General features: G+C 48.9%; 1 protein-coding gene across 6 annotated transcripts in view; it reads right to left on the bottom strand.

Annotated features, from left to right (window-relative positions):
• Window positions 1-15,598, bottom strand: part of CYRIB (CYFIP related Rac1 interactor B) — a 147,707-nt gene that overhangs the window by 105,179 nt on the left and 26,930 nt on the right. Inside the window, exon 1 of one of the 6 annotated variants that reach the window (XM_038555523.1) lies at window positions 9,373-9,449. The exons of 3 other annotated variants lie outside the window; for them this stretch is intronic. The gene's annotated coding sequence lies outside the window, so the exon portion shown is untranslated. Of the gene's footprint in view, window positions 1-9,372; window positions 9,450-15,598 lie in introns of those variants that run through there. 2 more of the 6 variants (XM_038555522.1, XM_038555518.1) reach the window with 2 other exon arrangements.

Below are 15,598 nucleotides of genomic sequence, written 5' to 3' on the forward strand. Positions count from 1 at the left end.
TGTGCTCTAGAAGCCAGATTTCATCGTGTCTCCTCTTTAGAGTCACACCATGGGCTCCAGCCCCTTCTCAGGCTCTCAAAGCCGTGTTACTTTGGGAAAGGTACTGAACCTCTCTGAGCTCCTGTAGCCTCTGCTGGAAAGTGAGAAGACGGCTTCTTTCAAGAACTATATACTGAGCACCCATGATGTGCCAAGCATTTTGGCCATGGAGGTAATTTCAGGAATTAAGCCATCCCAGCCAGCCAAGACCTTCCATGGATTAGTGGGCCAATTACAGGCACACAAGCAATTACAACGGAATCTGGAACAGCGGACAACGGTGGTGAGCACAGTGTTGGGCAATCACAGAAACAGGCATTTACTTAGCTCAGCAGGGGATGGCCAGCAATGGGTATAAGAAAGGCTTCCCTGAGGAGGTGATATCTAAGCTGAAAATGAAAAGACAAGCTAGAATTTGCCCCAGTCCAGGCAGGAGGGGATCCAAGCAGGATGGACAGCACATGCAAAGGCCCCCAGCTAATCTGCTGGTTCACATGGTCAAGCACAAGCAGTAGGAAGACAGGTGTGGGGCTCGCCAGGGTAACTTGCCTGGACCAGGTGACCTCCTGAGGTCCCTCCAGCCCTAAGGGCTGGTTCTGTGGTCTTCTGAGAGCCCAGGTCCTTATCCTGCCCTGACAGCCCTTATATCAGCATGCAGAAACCCCTGGATCCAAGCCAGGGCACCAGGGAAGTCCCAACCATCCCACGTGGGCCCACCTCCTTCCTCTTTCTTTTCTCCTCAGGAGTGGCTGGGCAGAGTGACTCAAAGAGGGAGCTGTCTTCTCTTTGTCATTTGTTTATAAAAAGAACCACCCAGAGTTCACAGGGGCAGTGTGTGTTCCCACTGACCCCCTCTTCCCACCCAGCCCCTGGCCTCGCTGAAGAAATGCTGGAATTACCTGTGTGCCTACCTGCCTCCTCCAGGACATGTTAAGCTCTCTGAGGGCTAACACTGAGTTTGGTCATCCTGTTGTTCCTAGCACCTGATGCATAATAGGTCCTTGAAAAGATCCTCTCTGCAAATAAACACACATCCAGATGCCCCCACCAACCACCACCACCCCCAGCAGCTCTGAGGCCAGGGCAGGAGACCCACAGGCCCAGAGTGGCCACCTCGATGCTTCTCCCCCATTGCTCTACAGACAACTCTGCGGCTCAGTGAAGCTTCTCCTGGACAGTGACGATCTCCTCGTTACACCAGAGAAGAACCCCAGGCCCCAAAAAGTGATTGACTTGCCCCAGTTCTCTTAGCAAATGCACCATAATGTTTTTAAAAGGACACAACATTCTTAAGTGGAAGGCTCCACCAGAAAACTTGTTTTCAAGCAAAATGCTTCACATTGACAGAACTAATGGAAGCTTTTGTTGTTTCTCTCCACCAATTACACCACAGGACTCCTGGGGGTTGGTTTCTCGCAGAACTGAAAATTCCCATTGAAGCAAATCTCTCCATGAAGATGACCATGAATTTTTTTTTTTTTTTTTTTAGGGACTGGATATGTTTTTGATTATGGATCATTTTTTTAGGTTAACTCTCTATTATGTGATCTCAGGCTATAACAATTTTTAAAGAAAAGCTGAGCTCCCCAAACCACTTAATTCCTTCCGATTTTTTTTAATGTTTTGATGTTAAACAACTTCACTATGACATCAAAGACAATGTTTAAAGAAGTCATTCCGACCCATAATCCTTTCCACCAGAAATATTCCTCATAATTCTCTGTGTCCTCTGAAACTTTTTATTCACAGATCTGTACTCGTACTGTACATACATATGTATGTATTTCATTAAAAGGAATTACCTCTAGTGTAGAAGTTCCCTAAATAGTCCTTTTTTTTTCCTTCAAAACAAAACAAAACAAAAAACAAAAAACAGGGGCGCCTGGATACCTCGGTTGGTTAAGCATCTGCCTTTGGCTCAGATCATCATCTCAGGGTCCTAGGATCAAGCCCCACATTGGACTCCCTGCTCCTCCCTCTCCCCGCTGCTCGTGCTTTCTCTTGCTCTTTCTCTCTCTCTTTCAAATAAATAACATCTTAGAAACAACAACAACAAAAAACAAGTCACTGGCATGATAAACACCACAAAGCACAACCCAGGGACAGATTAAGGCACTTGGACATTCTGGGTCTGAGACATTCAGGGCAACATCTTCTGGCCTGCTTCCTTCAGCAATTACCCTGATACCTCCCACATCCCAGTTCACAGGGAAGACACAAAGGAAAACAGGTGTTTCACCTATTTCACTTGGCGTAGCACACGACTCTCAAAGTTTGCAATGATTGCTGAAGAGCTGGAGTCAATATTTCTCTGCCAGTGGAAAAAAAAAAAATCTCCAATAGTCTGACACAGAGGTTCTCATCACTCCGGCCGATTTAACCGGAGTTCGTGGCAGAGGGAGGAACCTTTTTCTTTTTTTTTTTAATCCTGCTGCTGGGTCCCAACCCTGTACAATCAAACAGTCTCTAAGGATGACACTCTGGCACCACCGCAGTTTTCTGGCTCCCCAGGTGACTTAATGTATGAGCAGGACCAGCTAGAAAAATTCATTAGTCAAAAGAAGCCCATGGGAAATCTTATCTGGAAGTGAAGAACTCCTCGTAATTAAATAAAATAGCAGATGTAAAAGTACCTAACAGTGCCTGTGACCCAGAGGATGCTTAATAAATGTTAATTAAGCACCAAAAAATAACTGAAATAATTACTCTTTCTCCTCAGTGAATTCACCTTATAACTTGATTGGCTTGTTTATCACTTGCTGTTTTTTCTTAGCCATGATTCATTCTATCCCTGGTAATAAAATCATAAACTCATACCCATAATCCTGTTCAATTACAAGAGCTCTGTAATATTTCTAACAACCCTTAATCACTTATTTAATAAAACTTTCCCTCGAAACAGTGGCTAATATAAACCAAATGCTCGACGAATGTTAGCTATTTAGCATAATTATTATTATTCAGAATTCATGATAATTCTAAAGCAAGCCGAAATGCCTTTTATGGTATTCAGGGGACTTAACAATAATGTGAAAGAATATTTGGATGATATTTTACAAAAACTTATGAAAACTTTTGAGCAAATCAATGCTTTCTGTGATTTTGTGAATAAATAAATAAATAAATAAATAAATAAATAAATAAATAAATGTGATCATTGCACAGGTAGCTAGCTGGCTTATCCGCCCAGAAAAAGCTACGTGAGGGCTCAGCAGTTTCCATAGTTACTTGGAAATGCTAACACTGCAATTAGTTATAAATGGTCTCTCAATCCAACTTGCCTGACACTGGCTCCTGAGTGAGGAAGAGGATTCACAAAGTCACATTACCCCTCAGTCCTGAGAACCCCCAAATCTGTTTTTAAAAAGAAATGAAATTGCTCAATCCAAACAAGGAGTGCTTATTAGGAAAACTTCCAAAGCTCCAGCTTGCCTGGGCTCTGGGATGCCAGTCCTCATCTTGTGCTCGTTGTGCAGAGCACAGGAGACCTCGGCAGCTATGCTGGAGGATTTGCTGTGCCCCGTCCAGGATTCACACTGGTCAGCATCCCCTCCTGTCGCCTACACCTGAGCTCCTCACCGCATGCTGCCTCCCTCTGCCCCCCACCTCCAAACGTCTGCTATGTCAAGTTTTCAACCAGCTGGACTGAAAACACATATCCAAAAAGAATCATGATGTGCATTTCTTTATATGTTGGGTATCCCCCCCTCAATTCACACACTGGAATCCTAATATCCTATGTGACAGTATCAGGAGGTGGGGCCTTAGGGCGTCTGGGTGGCTCAGTAGGTTAAACATCTGCCTTCATCTCAGATCATGATCCTGTGGTACTGGGATCGAGTCCCCAGCATCCTGCTTCCTGCTCAGCGGGGAGCCTGCTTCTCCCTCTTCTCCCTCTCCATCTGCTGCTCCCCCTGCTTGTGCTCTCTGTGTCTCAAATAAATAAGCAAAATTTTTTTAAAATATTTTTTTATTTATTTATGACAGTCACACACAGAGAGAGAGAGAGAGGCAGAGACACAGGCAGAGGGAGAAGCAGGCTCCATGCACCGGGAGCCCGACATGGGATTCGATCCCGGGTCTCCAGGATCGCACCCTGGGCCAAAGGCAGGCGCCAAACCGCTGCGCCACCCAGGGATCCCAAATAAGCAAAATATTAAAAAAAAAAAAAAAAAAAGGAGGCAGGGCTCTTGGGAAGTGCTTAGGTCATAAAGGGGGATGGGGCTCGTGGCCTTATAAGAGAGGCCCCAGAGACCCCGCCCCCTCACCCCTCCTACTGTGTGAGGATACAGGGAGAAGCCCAGGACCCAGAGGAGGGCCCTCACCTGATTATGGCAGTACCCTGATCTCGGGCTTCCGGCCTCCATGCAGTGAGGAATAAACCAGTTATTTATAAGCAACTCGGTCTGTGGCATTTTGTTATAGCAGCCCTAAGACAAGGTCGAAAGTGATCATACAAGGGCCTTTGGCTCTGATGGCTTGGCTTCTCAGGATAAGAATACAGCCCTGACTGTCACAGGCCAGCAAGCTTCAGAGGGGCAAGAGAGATGAAGAGGGTGACAGAGATCCTGGAAGACCTCACATTCAGGGGAGCGAGCACGCTTGGCTCCTGCAACACTGCCTGACAAGGGCTCTAACAGTGGAAGCCACGGGGTGACCATGAGACACAAGGACGGGGTCACAGAGGCAGCCCCGGACACCTGGCCTGAATGAGAATCAGAAACAAGGAGGTAACGGTTGGGGACACCAGTGTCAAGAGAAGTACTGCAGTTCACGTCAATCATTCCCTCAAGTGTACCACCTGAACTTGATGCCTCGTCCTACACCCCCTCTATGACCACCCAACGTTTGGCTCTTTCATTGAAATCATAAGCACCTTGAGGGTGATGGGCATCTTGTGTAGTAGAAGTATTCACTTTAGTTTCTTTTTTTAAAAAAGAATGTATTTATTTATTCATGAGAGACATAGGCAGAGGGAGAAGCAGACTCCCGGCGGGGAACCTGATGCGGGACTCAATCCCAGGACCCCAGGATCATGCCCTGAGCTAAAGGCAGATGCTCAGCCACTGAGCCACCCAGGTACCCCTATTCACTTTAGTTTCTATACTATTAAGTGTATATAACACTTGAGAGAACCAGGCATTCCTATCACCTGAACATTAAAACTTCTGTAAGTCACCGGAGTCGGCCCAGCACTGAATTACTAGTGAGTGGGTTGTGGGAAAGGCCTTGTGCAAGTGATTCCAGCTTGTCTTGGCTGATTTGTTTTTGTTGTTGGAAAAACTGCAATATCTGGGATTCCCACTGTCACAGGGCTGCAGGGGATCCCTAGAGAACATGCTCCTGGACTCACATGACAGTGGATGCCACCTCCTGCAGGACCATTCCAGAACTGTGAAGCGTCAAAGATGCAAGCTGGACATGAATGCATTTGGAGGAGCCCTCCGCCATGCTGGAGTTTCTAAACTGTTCCTCGATCCATTCAGAATATATCCCTTCCTATTAACCAGGTTCTCCATGGCTCTGTCAATCTGTATTATTATTATTACTTGCCAACGATGCAGTCCAGAAAGGCAGCTAACGTACTGGGGAGAAACGTCCCTTGAAACACATTCTCAGGTGTTTAATTTCCTCATCATAACTAGCACTAATTAGCTATGGAAATCTTACATGACAACAGCACCACTATCTTCAGCAGTATTGCTCTTACTTGCAAAACCAGACATATGCCTTATCCCCCAAAATGAACTTCAAATATTAAAGATAAGGTTCTACATATTTCAATATACATCAACTTTCTACAATCCTAATACCACAGAACATACAAAATACTCCTGACTTCCAATGCACATTCACCACCCTGATGGGAAACCCACACATTATTTTAGGATTCTTTTGAGATAGCATAATGGATTCTAGGGTCCACAAGTTTACAAAATTTCTCTGGCTTGGGGAGGGGGGACGCCTGGGTGGCTCAGTCAGTTAAGCATCTGACTCTTGATCTTGGCTCAAGGGTCATGAATCCAAGCCCTGTGTTGGACTCCACGCTGGGCGTGGAGCCTACTTTAAAAAAAAAAAATTCTCGGGATGCCTGGGTGGCTCAGCGGTTGAGCGTCTGCCTTCCACCCAGGGCGCGATCCTGGAGTCCCGGGATCGAGTCCCACACTGGGCTCCCCGCAGGGAGCCTGCTTCTCCCTCTGCCTCTCGTTCTGTGTGTCTCTCATGAATAAGTAAATAAATAAAAATCTTTAAAAAAAAATTATCTGACTTGGATTTTTCCACCCAAAAAAGTAGCCCAGCTTCATTTCATATACTGCCCCCCTGGAGGAATACAGGCTCCTAGAGCTTCTTTCACATACTGCCCCCTGAGGTCTTCTTTGTGGAAGGACCCTGAGATGCCACCTTCCTCCCAGCCCCCGGCCTGGGATCTGGGGAGATATCACTATCACCGTGGGCAGTTCTCTGTCAAAGATCATGCTCAGCAACACGACCTATTAACTACCATTTCCCTTTGCATCCCTTCTCTCCTAGAGCTACAGACCATTTTCAGGATCATATTCTGCAAACAGGATGGAATCCAAACATGGCTTCTACACTTTCCCTCATCATTTCTCCCAGCTTAAGATGCATCCATGTCGGGATGCCTGGGTGGCTAAGTCGCTAAGCATCTGCCTTCGGCTCAGGTCTCGGGTGTGATCCCAGGGACCTGGAATTGAGCCCCATGAGCCCCAAGAGGGCAGGCTCTCTGCTCAGCAGGGAGCCTGCCTCTCCTCCTCCCTCTGCCCCTCCCCCTGCTTATGCATGCTCACTCTCTCTCTCTCAAATAAATGAAATCCTTTTTTATGAAAAGATGCATCCATGTCTTAACATTTCTCCATACTGCCATGATCCATCACTCATACTTAAAAGTGTTCTTAACAAAACTGTAGTACTTACAATTCTCTGTCCAAGTGATGAATTTGGACAAATCTCTAACCTTGAGAAATCTCCAATATTTTAGGGGAAGGGGAGAGAGACTACATAGGGTGCTCAGAACGTTGGTAAATGTTCAAAACAAATATTTTGGAGTCTTAACCAATCATCTCTTTAATAACCTTAATTATCCCTGTACATTGTATCATTAAGTGGTCGTCGTTCTTTCTCAAGAAGTGCACCCGGTATGGCATTAATTTAAGAAACAGAGCGTGAAGGCAGGAAGGAAGAGGAGCAGGAAAAGCAGAAGGAAGGAAAAGAACTGTTCTATACCAAATGACCACTGCGTGCCAGACTTAATAGCATCTCAGTTAAACCTGAACCCTTCAGGCTAGCTCTGGCCCAATCATTATCAAAGCAGAGAAAAGAGGAGCCGAATCACCAATGGAAGGGCAAGATAAAGGTCATGTGCCCCAAATAGCAGATTATCAAACATATTCACTGTGTAAGGATATGTCGCCTTTAAAGACATATCACTATCTACTTGAAAAAGTGACATTGGCAGAGGCGCAGAGTATGATTTCTGTGTATCTGGTGCAACCCCGATTCTATAGGTGAGACAACGTGAAAGCTGGAGGGAAGGCAGTAGGATCAGAGCAGAGTCACGCGTGAGTTTTCCCACTGCTCACTGCACAGGGATGGTCACTTAGCTTCCTCCCATTTCCAGACTCTTTCATCTGGTTAACTGCCTCCCAGGTGTGTGTTCTCTCTCTCTCTCTCTCTCTCTCTCTCTCTCTGTTGAGGTATACCCATTGATAGAGCCTTCAATTCAGATAGGGACCCCTGCTGGGTATACCTTACCCCAAGGCTCCCCTTTTCCAGAGCACTCCTCTCACTATACCTGAATGATGCCATCACCTATTCCGCTAGCTCCCTTCTGAGCTTTTCGTGACTCTCTGCCAAACTCTGCGTCCTGGACCCGGACACAGCAGTGACACCTACGTGGAAATGGTGTCATGAACACCCCAACCCATCCCAGTTTACCAGGAAATTTCCCAGCTTTTACAAGGAAAGTCCCGAGTCCCGGGAAACCTCTCTGTTCCAAGCAAAGCAGGTCGGCTGGTCACTCTAGCAGTGGATACCAACAGGGTCAGAGAACCTGCTCACAATTTCCTCCCTCTAGCCATGCCCAGCTGTACAGCCGGGCCCCGAGCCCTCTCTGTGCCATGTGGTCAGTGGTGCTCATTACTGTCCAACAGAACTGTCTGCAATGACGCAGGTGCTCTGCACCTGCAATGTCCAGTAAGGTGGCACCAGCCACAGGTGGCTATGAGCACCTGCACTCTGGCCAGTGTAAGTGAGGAACCGAGGAAGTGGCTGGCCCATTAAACTTCAAGAAACAGGCTTTCTTTAGAAGCAGCTAAATCAAGTTTATGTAAAAAATACTATGAAGAATTTGATTCTGATCCCCAAAAGTGAACGAAGAGGAATCATTTCAAGCAGGTCTTCAAAATACCTGTCAGGTTTAAAATCAGATTCTAAACTGCCACAGCTGTCCCACAGGGCTCGCCATGATTTGCTTTCTGTCCGAGGCCTGTCGTAGCGCTGTACCTCCATCAGGAGGTACCACGGGGCAGGGGGCACGGAGCGACTGGAAGATAGTGTGCCAGTCACTGGGGCATGGGCGATGCCAGGTGCAGGAATCCAGCCTGGTCACAGAACAGGGAGGAAGCAGCACAGAGGAAGCAGGCACTGCCAGGCCGAGCAGGGACAGAGAAGGGCGACATGGAGCAGAGCAGGTGCAGGGGATCACCCTAGAGCTCGTCCTTCCCAGCACGGAGTCCCCTGCACATCTGTTCCTGCTCCCTCCCACGGGGATCCACTTGCTACAGCCCTAGGATCCTCTGGTGGATCCTCTCTGGAGCCTCTCCAGGGCAGGAAGGGGCGGAGGGTCCCCAGAGGGGCAAGCTGCAAATCAGCATCACCTTGGGAGCTTTTCAAAAACAGTGTTCCCCAGGACTGGGAATTGGTGTTTGCAAAAAGCTCTCAGGTGACTGCTGCACAGCTGGGGACTTGGTATTTTTCATCTGAATGCTTCGGAAGGAAGGAAGGGGATTCTTAGGAGCGGCCAAGAGGAGAAGGATCACCAGCAGAGAGAAGCCCTATCTGTGGCTTTGGGAAGAAGTCCCCTTCTAAAGGGTTAATTCCCTCCGTTGCAGGGACAGCAGTGAGAAGGCCATAGGGCCTTGAAGCCAGAGCTGGGGCATAAGCCACCCCCACCCCCTCCCCCCAACTTGGATGGAACCACCTTCTGGTTCCCCAGTACCAAATCTGTCTCAGATGCAGCATTAATGGGGGTGTGGTGGGCAGTGTCCTCCTTCCCCTTGAGTCCCAGAGTCCCCCAGGGCAGAAGCCCTGTACCTCTCTCTGAAGTCCTTGTACCTCTCCGGTCCTGGTGTCCCGGGACTGGTGCTGGCACTAAGGAAGCCCGCAATAAATGCTATTATTGTGGTTCTTACCCTCATTTCACTGAAAAGGAAACCAGCTCCTAGCGATGGTATGACTCACACAAGGCCCCATGACGCTGGGGGCAGGGCCGGGACAGGAACTCTGGGCTCCTGGGTTCTTTCTCTTCCTGATACCCCTAGGCTGCTGCCCAGAGCTCCCCCACCCTAGCTGCACACACACCATTTTTTCTCCATCTTCTGACCAATATTCAGGCTCTGCCACTCAAGATAAATTCTCACTTTAGTATTCTAGGGACCCCACCTATCCTCCAAGAGTCTGGGGGTTCTCTTAAGAGCTCCCTTTGAGCACCACCAAAGGGGGGCATTTTGGGCACAACTCCGGACTCTGACTCACCTGTGCTGCCACTTAGTAGCTGGGTGATCCTGGACATGGTTCTTAACCTCTCTAGGCTCAGCTTCCTCAGCTATAAAACGGGAATAGTAATATTTACCACTGAATCTGGTGGTGAGGATTATTAGCTGAAATCAAGCAAAGGGACCAGATGGGCACCGCGACCAGCCAGCAGGATGCACCAACAGGTGGCAGGGATTGTTCAGATGGCAGGTCCTACACCTCTCATCACCTGCTCTGTGCTCCAGATGCTGGCCCAGAAGAGCTTCCCAAGTGTGTACCCTCCTGCCTTATTTCCCCTTTCTCTTCCCACGGGCCACCCTGGGCCAGCGGACCCCCCCCCCCGCTGTCCCCCCCTCCTGACCCATCCTCTCGGGTGCCTGGACCACCCTGGAGGACCAGATGACCGCTGAGGTGGCTGTTGACACCAGAGCCATCCCCACCCCACCCTGCCGGAGCCCCCAGAAATAAGCAAGAAGTAGCTTTTTTCTATTCCTCATTCCAGACTTCCTTAATTAAAATAAAATATTTGCACACTCTCCAAGGCCTATAAACCTGAACTGCTTGCAGGAAAGAAAGAAAAAAAGGTGCAAAGAGAGTAGCGTGGGCACGGTGGCCAAGTAGAACCTCAGAGGAAAGGGGAGTCGGTCTTGAACAACCACACACGCCAGCCAAGAGCCCGGGGTGAGCAGGGGAAAACCACCATTTCCAGAACAATCACCCCTGCTCTTTTCAATCGACCTCCACAAAAATCAATGGCACATTCACTCTGAGAAAGGCCCACGGAGAATCATCTGAGGGTGTTGAGTGTGAGCAAGAGTTGGGGGAGGGATAGAAGTGAGGAACATTCTACTCCAGCCACCAGCCACCCGCCACCCCAGAAAGCTCTCACACCAGCAGCAAGTGTGCAGCTGCTTCACACCAGCATGTGGGTATCAGTTGTGAAAATATGAAATACTTGAGGAGGATGGGAAGTGGTTGCTGTCCAGAGTCCTCACCTTCAGTGACCCTCTGCCCCCAGCGCTCCCAGACCCACCCACCCACCCCAAGACCCAGCAAGGAAAGGATGAACATCAGGAGGTATAGGGCAGCCCGGGTGGCTCAGCGGTTTAGCGCCTGCCTTTGGCCCAGGGCCTGATCCTGGAGACCTGGGATCGAGTCCCACATCGGGCTCCCGGTGCATGGAGCCTGCTTCTCCCTCCTGTGTCTCTGCCTCTCTCTCTCTATCTCTCATGAATGAATAAATAAAATCTTAAAAAAAAAAAAAAAACATCAGGTGGTGTAGAGGCTTCCAGAAATTACTCTGGTGGGTTAAGCATTCTGACCTACATCCCCGGGCACAGGTGAAGCACGTGAAGCATGCACACAAAATTTGGAGGTGATCAGAAGAGGGACAGGGCCGTAATACTAGATTGCTGGAGGGAAGGAGAGGGAACAGAGGAGACTGGTTCACGTGGCAGTGGTACTAAGGCCAGGCTATGGACGCACCGTACCCCTCTCCCTCTAGGCCACTCACTCCATCCAAGTTCGGGTCATCACTTCAACAGAAGCCTTCCTAAGCAGGCAAAAGCAAAGTCGAGGCTGAGCTCCTGGCAATGCACAGCTGACGTCTTTGCCTGCCCAGCCTCCATGCCCCTTCTCGTAATGGCACCCAATTTTCCAACAAGGCATCCCCAATCTTCCCCTCCACACAATCCAGGGGCCAGTATGTTACCTCAGGGAAGGTAATCAAAGCACAGAACCTCCTAGAACCCATGGCTGGCTGCAGAACGGGCATGTGACTAAATGGTCATTAGAGTCCTCTTGAGGTTCAAGAATGGGCATGTGACCCTCGCTGGCTGGTAAGAGCCTTCTCTAGTGGTCGGGCTGCAGACACGCAAAAGGATGCCTTGTTTCCTGCACGGGGTGGTTAACATGGGAAGACATAAGCCTGGGCCCACGCTGCTGGCAGGCTCTTGCCATCTGGAAAGGCAAGACAGCCTAAGAGGAGGAGGAAGGAAAGCAGGACCAAGGAACAGAGACAAAGCCCGGCCCCTGGATTAGCCATGCCTGTTTAGCCACTTGACACAAGAAATTATCTTTTTTAAACCTGAGCTATCTTGAGTTTGGTTTCTGTCACTTGCAACCCAGTCACCGACAGACACAATCCTCAATGGGTTTACGAGAAGCTGCTGGTTGGTTGCTGCCAGGCCCCGCTTCCCGGCCCGGGTGCCACTTCAGGCCTGACTCAGTGGCTTGTCGATGGCACCAGGAGGCTGGCTCCTGCCCGAGGCCCTCTGCACAGTGTGAGGCCCTCTGCACGGTGCGTACAGAGCAACCCCCTCTTCACTGTGGACCCCAGACCCCCAGATTCTCCCCCCTGTGCCCCCCCCCCACCTCCCACACTGCCTTTTCTAATGTGCAAATCCTTCACAGGCTCTGCGGTGGCTACAGATTATGATGCAGATTCCTCTCACATGGCTTCCACCACCTGGCTTCACCACCTGGCCGTGGGGATCTGTGCTCTCCCCCACAGGAGCCCCCTGTTCATCCACGGGCGTTTGCACACTCCGCCTGATAGCGAGTGTTCCAGATGGTAGGTGTTGTCACAGTCCCAGTGACACCGGAAGCTCTCTGAGGACCAGGCTGACCCTTCATGCTCCTCCTTCATGTAACCTACAGCCCCTCCACTGAGCTCAAAGCCCCCACTCCCCATCGGGAGGGAGGAAGGGTTCAAGGAACCTCCAAAACACAGCCTCTACCCTTTGATGGTTATCCAGGCCCTCCCCCAAGCTCTCTAACACCCACCTAAGACCAAGATGCTCTGAGATAAATAAGCCTTTGTCATGTAAATTAAAGGGGTTTGTTTGTTTCCGCTGAAACCACTGGCCAGCTCGGTAAATTTCATCCAAAGCCACCAGGGGGGAAAAGAATCTCTGGCTAAAACTCCTCTTGACACTGAACATCAACTTACAGCGTTTCTAACTCCCATGTGCCGAGTTGACGTCAAAATAGATTTTAGAGATCTTCTGGTGCAACGTTCCCATTTTACAGAAGTGGAAGCTGGAAATCGGAGAAGTGACAAGATAGCCCGGGGTCACACAGTCAGGGGGCAGAGAAGCCAGGGCCAACACCGGGCTCTCTGCTTCCCCCCTCCCCAACCCAACCAACATTATAGATAACTTTACCTCCGTTTTATTTTATTACGACACTAATTAGTACATGCCCACTGAAAATTATCTAAGCCACATGTATTTTCTGCTCTTTTGCACTAGATCTCCTCTGGAAGTTGGGGGTCTCTGTGTTTCCCGGCACAGCGACTGGAGACTTCCAGCCTTCCTTGGATTCAGCGGGTTTCTCAGCCTCTCCACGCACAACCCCCCAACACTGGTAACACAGACAGTGACAGCAGCTAGTTGTGCAAGGGGCCAAAGTCTCCACTTTCTAATGTGGGGACCGAGTGGTGGTGGCTCTTTGTGAAAATGCCTAATCTCTCCCAGACCCAGCAAGCTGTCATGAGGACGTTCATTCGCGGCTCAGGGTGGTGTCGTGTATGGCTCATTGACCTCTAAAGAAGAAGAACCTTGCAAGGTCACAGTGATTTCAGCAACAGCCTGGAAGGTGAATTTCTGGCTGTTCCTTTTGCTCACTGTGTGGCCTTGGACCAGTCACTTAGCTTCTCTGAGCCTGTTTCTTCATTTTCAAAAATGGCAACAATATCCCCAGTGAAACTGGGATATTACAATACCCAATCTGCTGACCCAGGTCATCATCCGAGATTTTCTGAGTCTTTCCCCTCCTGCCACCCATCAACCCCTTGGCTGCTCAGGCCTGCTGACACCATTCCATCCACACCCCTTGGGCTCAGGGTCAGAGCTTAAGGTGGCTGGTTTCCTGCCTGTGGGCCGACCACCCTGGGCTCGGGGTCAGCTCCAACATCCAGCTCTACAGCCGGGTCATCTAGGCATAGGTCTAGAAGCCCCAGGCAGAGTTTCTCCTCAAACTGAAAACCTCTAATGGTCACCGTAAAATTACTCACTTTTTTTCCTCGTAGGATCCAATGGAATGTAAAGCCAGTCACCAAAGTCTCTCTGACCCTTTCCCACATGTAGCAATAGACTATGTAATATGTGTAAGATTCCTTTATTGATCTGTGGCCAAAATTAAGCTTGTGCTCTGTTTATTGTTGCCACTGAGGAACAAAGAGGGGGCTCCCGACCCACCGCACCCAGACTGAGTATCATGCCTTATGTCTGGATCTCACTCCTCATCATGCCCCCCATGGCAGGGCCAGGGCCTCTCACCACCACACCCCTTCTAAACAATCTATCTATAGGCTGAACCTCTGGTCTGCCCCCCAGCCCCCAACCCTGCCCCCCCTCCCCCCAGTAGAGTCTAGACTTGCTCAGACAAGAGAAAAAGCAGAACTTATAAGCAGAAGCTGGAACTGGGGGTAGCGGTGTGCTAATGCTGTAGCTGACCTGCTTGGGGTAAAGAAGAGAAGCTTGGTGACTTAAACCTTCCACTCATGGCGTGAACTTTCTGGCTCTACTGATTATAGTAAAAGGACCAATATCAGGTCTCACCCAATGCCGAAGCCCCAGATTTTGGCAAATGCTCAAAACAAACCTGGTGATAAGAGAATGTAGGAAGGATCAAGGATCACAGATGGAGAACCCCAACGGACTATTTATTTATTGAGCTGTAGGGCGTATACTGAGGGCAGGGGCGAAAAGAGATGCAGGGAAGCTGCTGGAACTTATCTCTTCAAAGCCCAGAAAAGAGAACAGTTTTTCTTCTCTTCTTTACTTCCTGCTACAGCCAATTACAAGTAGTGGAGACAGTCCCTTGAAAATGTTCTGCGGGTGTGGGCCTATGAACACACATATGTGCATGTACACGCGCACACACACACTTAGCCCCTTTTGCTACCTACCATCCTTTGAGAATTGAAAGCCAGGTAGAGGGGCACCTGGGTGGCTCAGCGGTTGAGCATCTGCCTTTGACTCAGGGCATGATTCTGTGGTCCTGGGATCAAGTCCCACATCGGGCTCTGTGCATGGAGCCTGCTTCTCCTTCTGCATGTGTCTCTGCCTCTCTCTCTCTGTGTCTCTTATGAATAAATTTTTTAAAAATCTTAAAAAAAAAAAAAAGCCAGGAAGAGGGGGCCCTCAAAAATTGCTGGTGGGAATTAAAAATGGTGTAGCCGCTTTGGAAAACAATTTGGCAGTTCCTCCAAAAAAAAGCTCAACATAAAACTCCACACAACCCACCAAATCCCACCCCAATGTATCTGCCCAGGAAATAATGAAAACCTATGTCAATACAAAGACTCACACACGAATGCTTAGAGGATCATTACCCAAGAGTCCCAAACCCACAAACAACCCAAACGTCTATCCGCCATGGAACAGAGAAACGAATCCACGTGGAGCAGAGAGACCACGCGCTGTATCTGCACAACGGATTATTATCCCACAATAAAAAGGAACAAAGTACTCATGCACTCGACAGCCCAGATGAACCTCAACAACATTACACTCAGTTACAAAAGCCAGACACAGAAACCACATGTCATATTATTTCACTTATAAGAAATACCCCAAAGGCAAGTTTATAGATGAATTTAGAGAGACAAAAGGTAGATTGGTGGTTACCTGGGGCTGAGCACAGGGAGTAACTGTAAATGGACAGGAAGGATCTTATTGGGTGATGAAAATATCCTGAAACTGTATTACAGTTATGCTTGCACCAGTGGGTAAAGTGTCTTAAACCACTAACTATACATGTGAAATGGGTAGATTCACGA

This window comes from Canis lupus, chromosome 13, assembly GCF_011100685.1.
Source record: "Canis lupus familiaris isolate Mischka breed German Shepherd chromosome 13, alternate assembly UU_Cfam_GSD_1.0, whole genome shotgun sequence".
NCBI classification, from domain to species: Eukaryota; Metazoa; Chordata; class Mammalia; order Carnivora; family Canidae; genus Canis; species Canis lupus.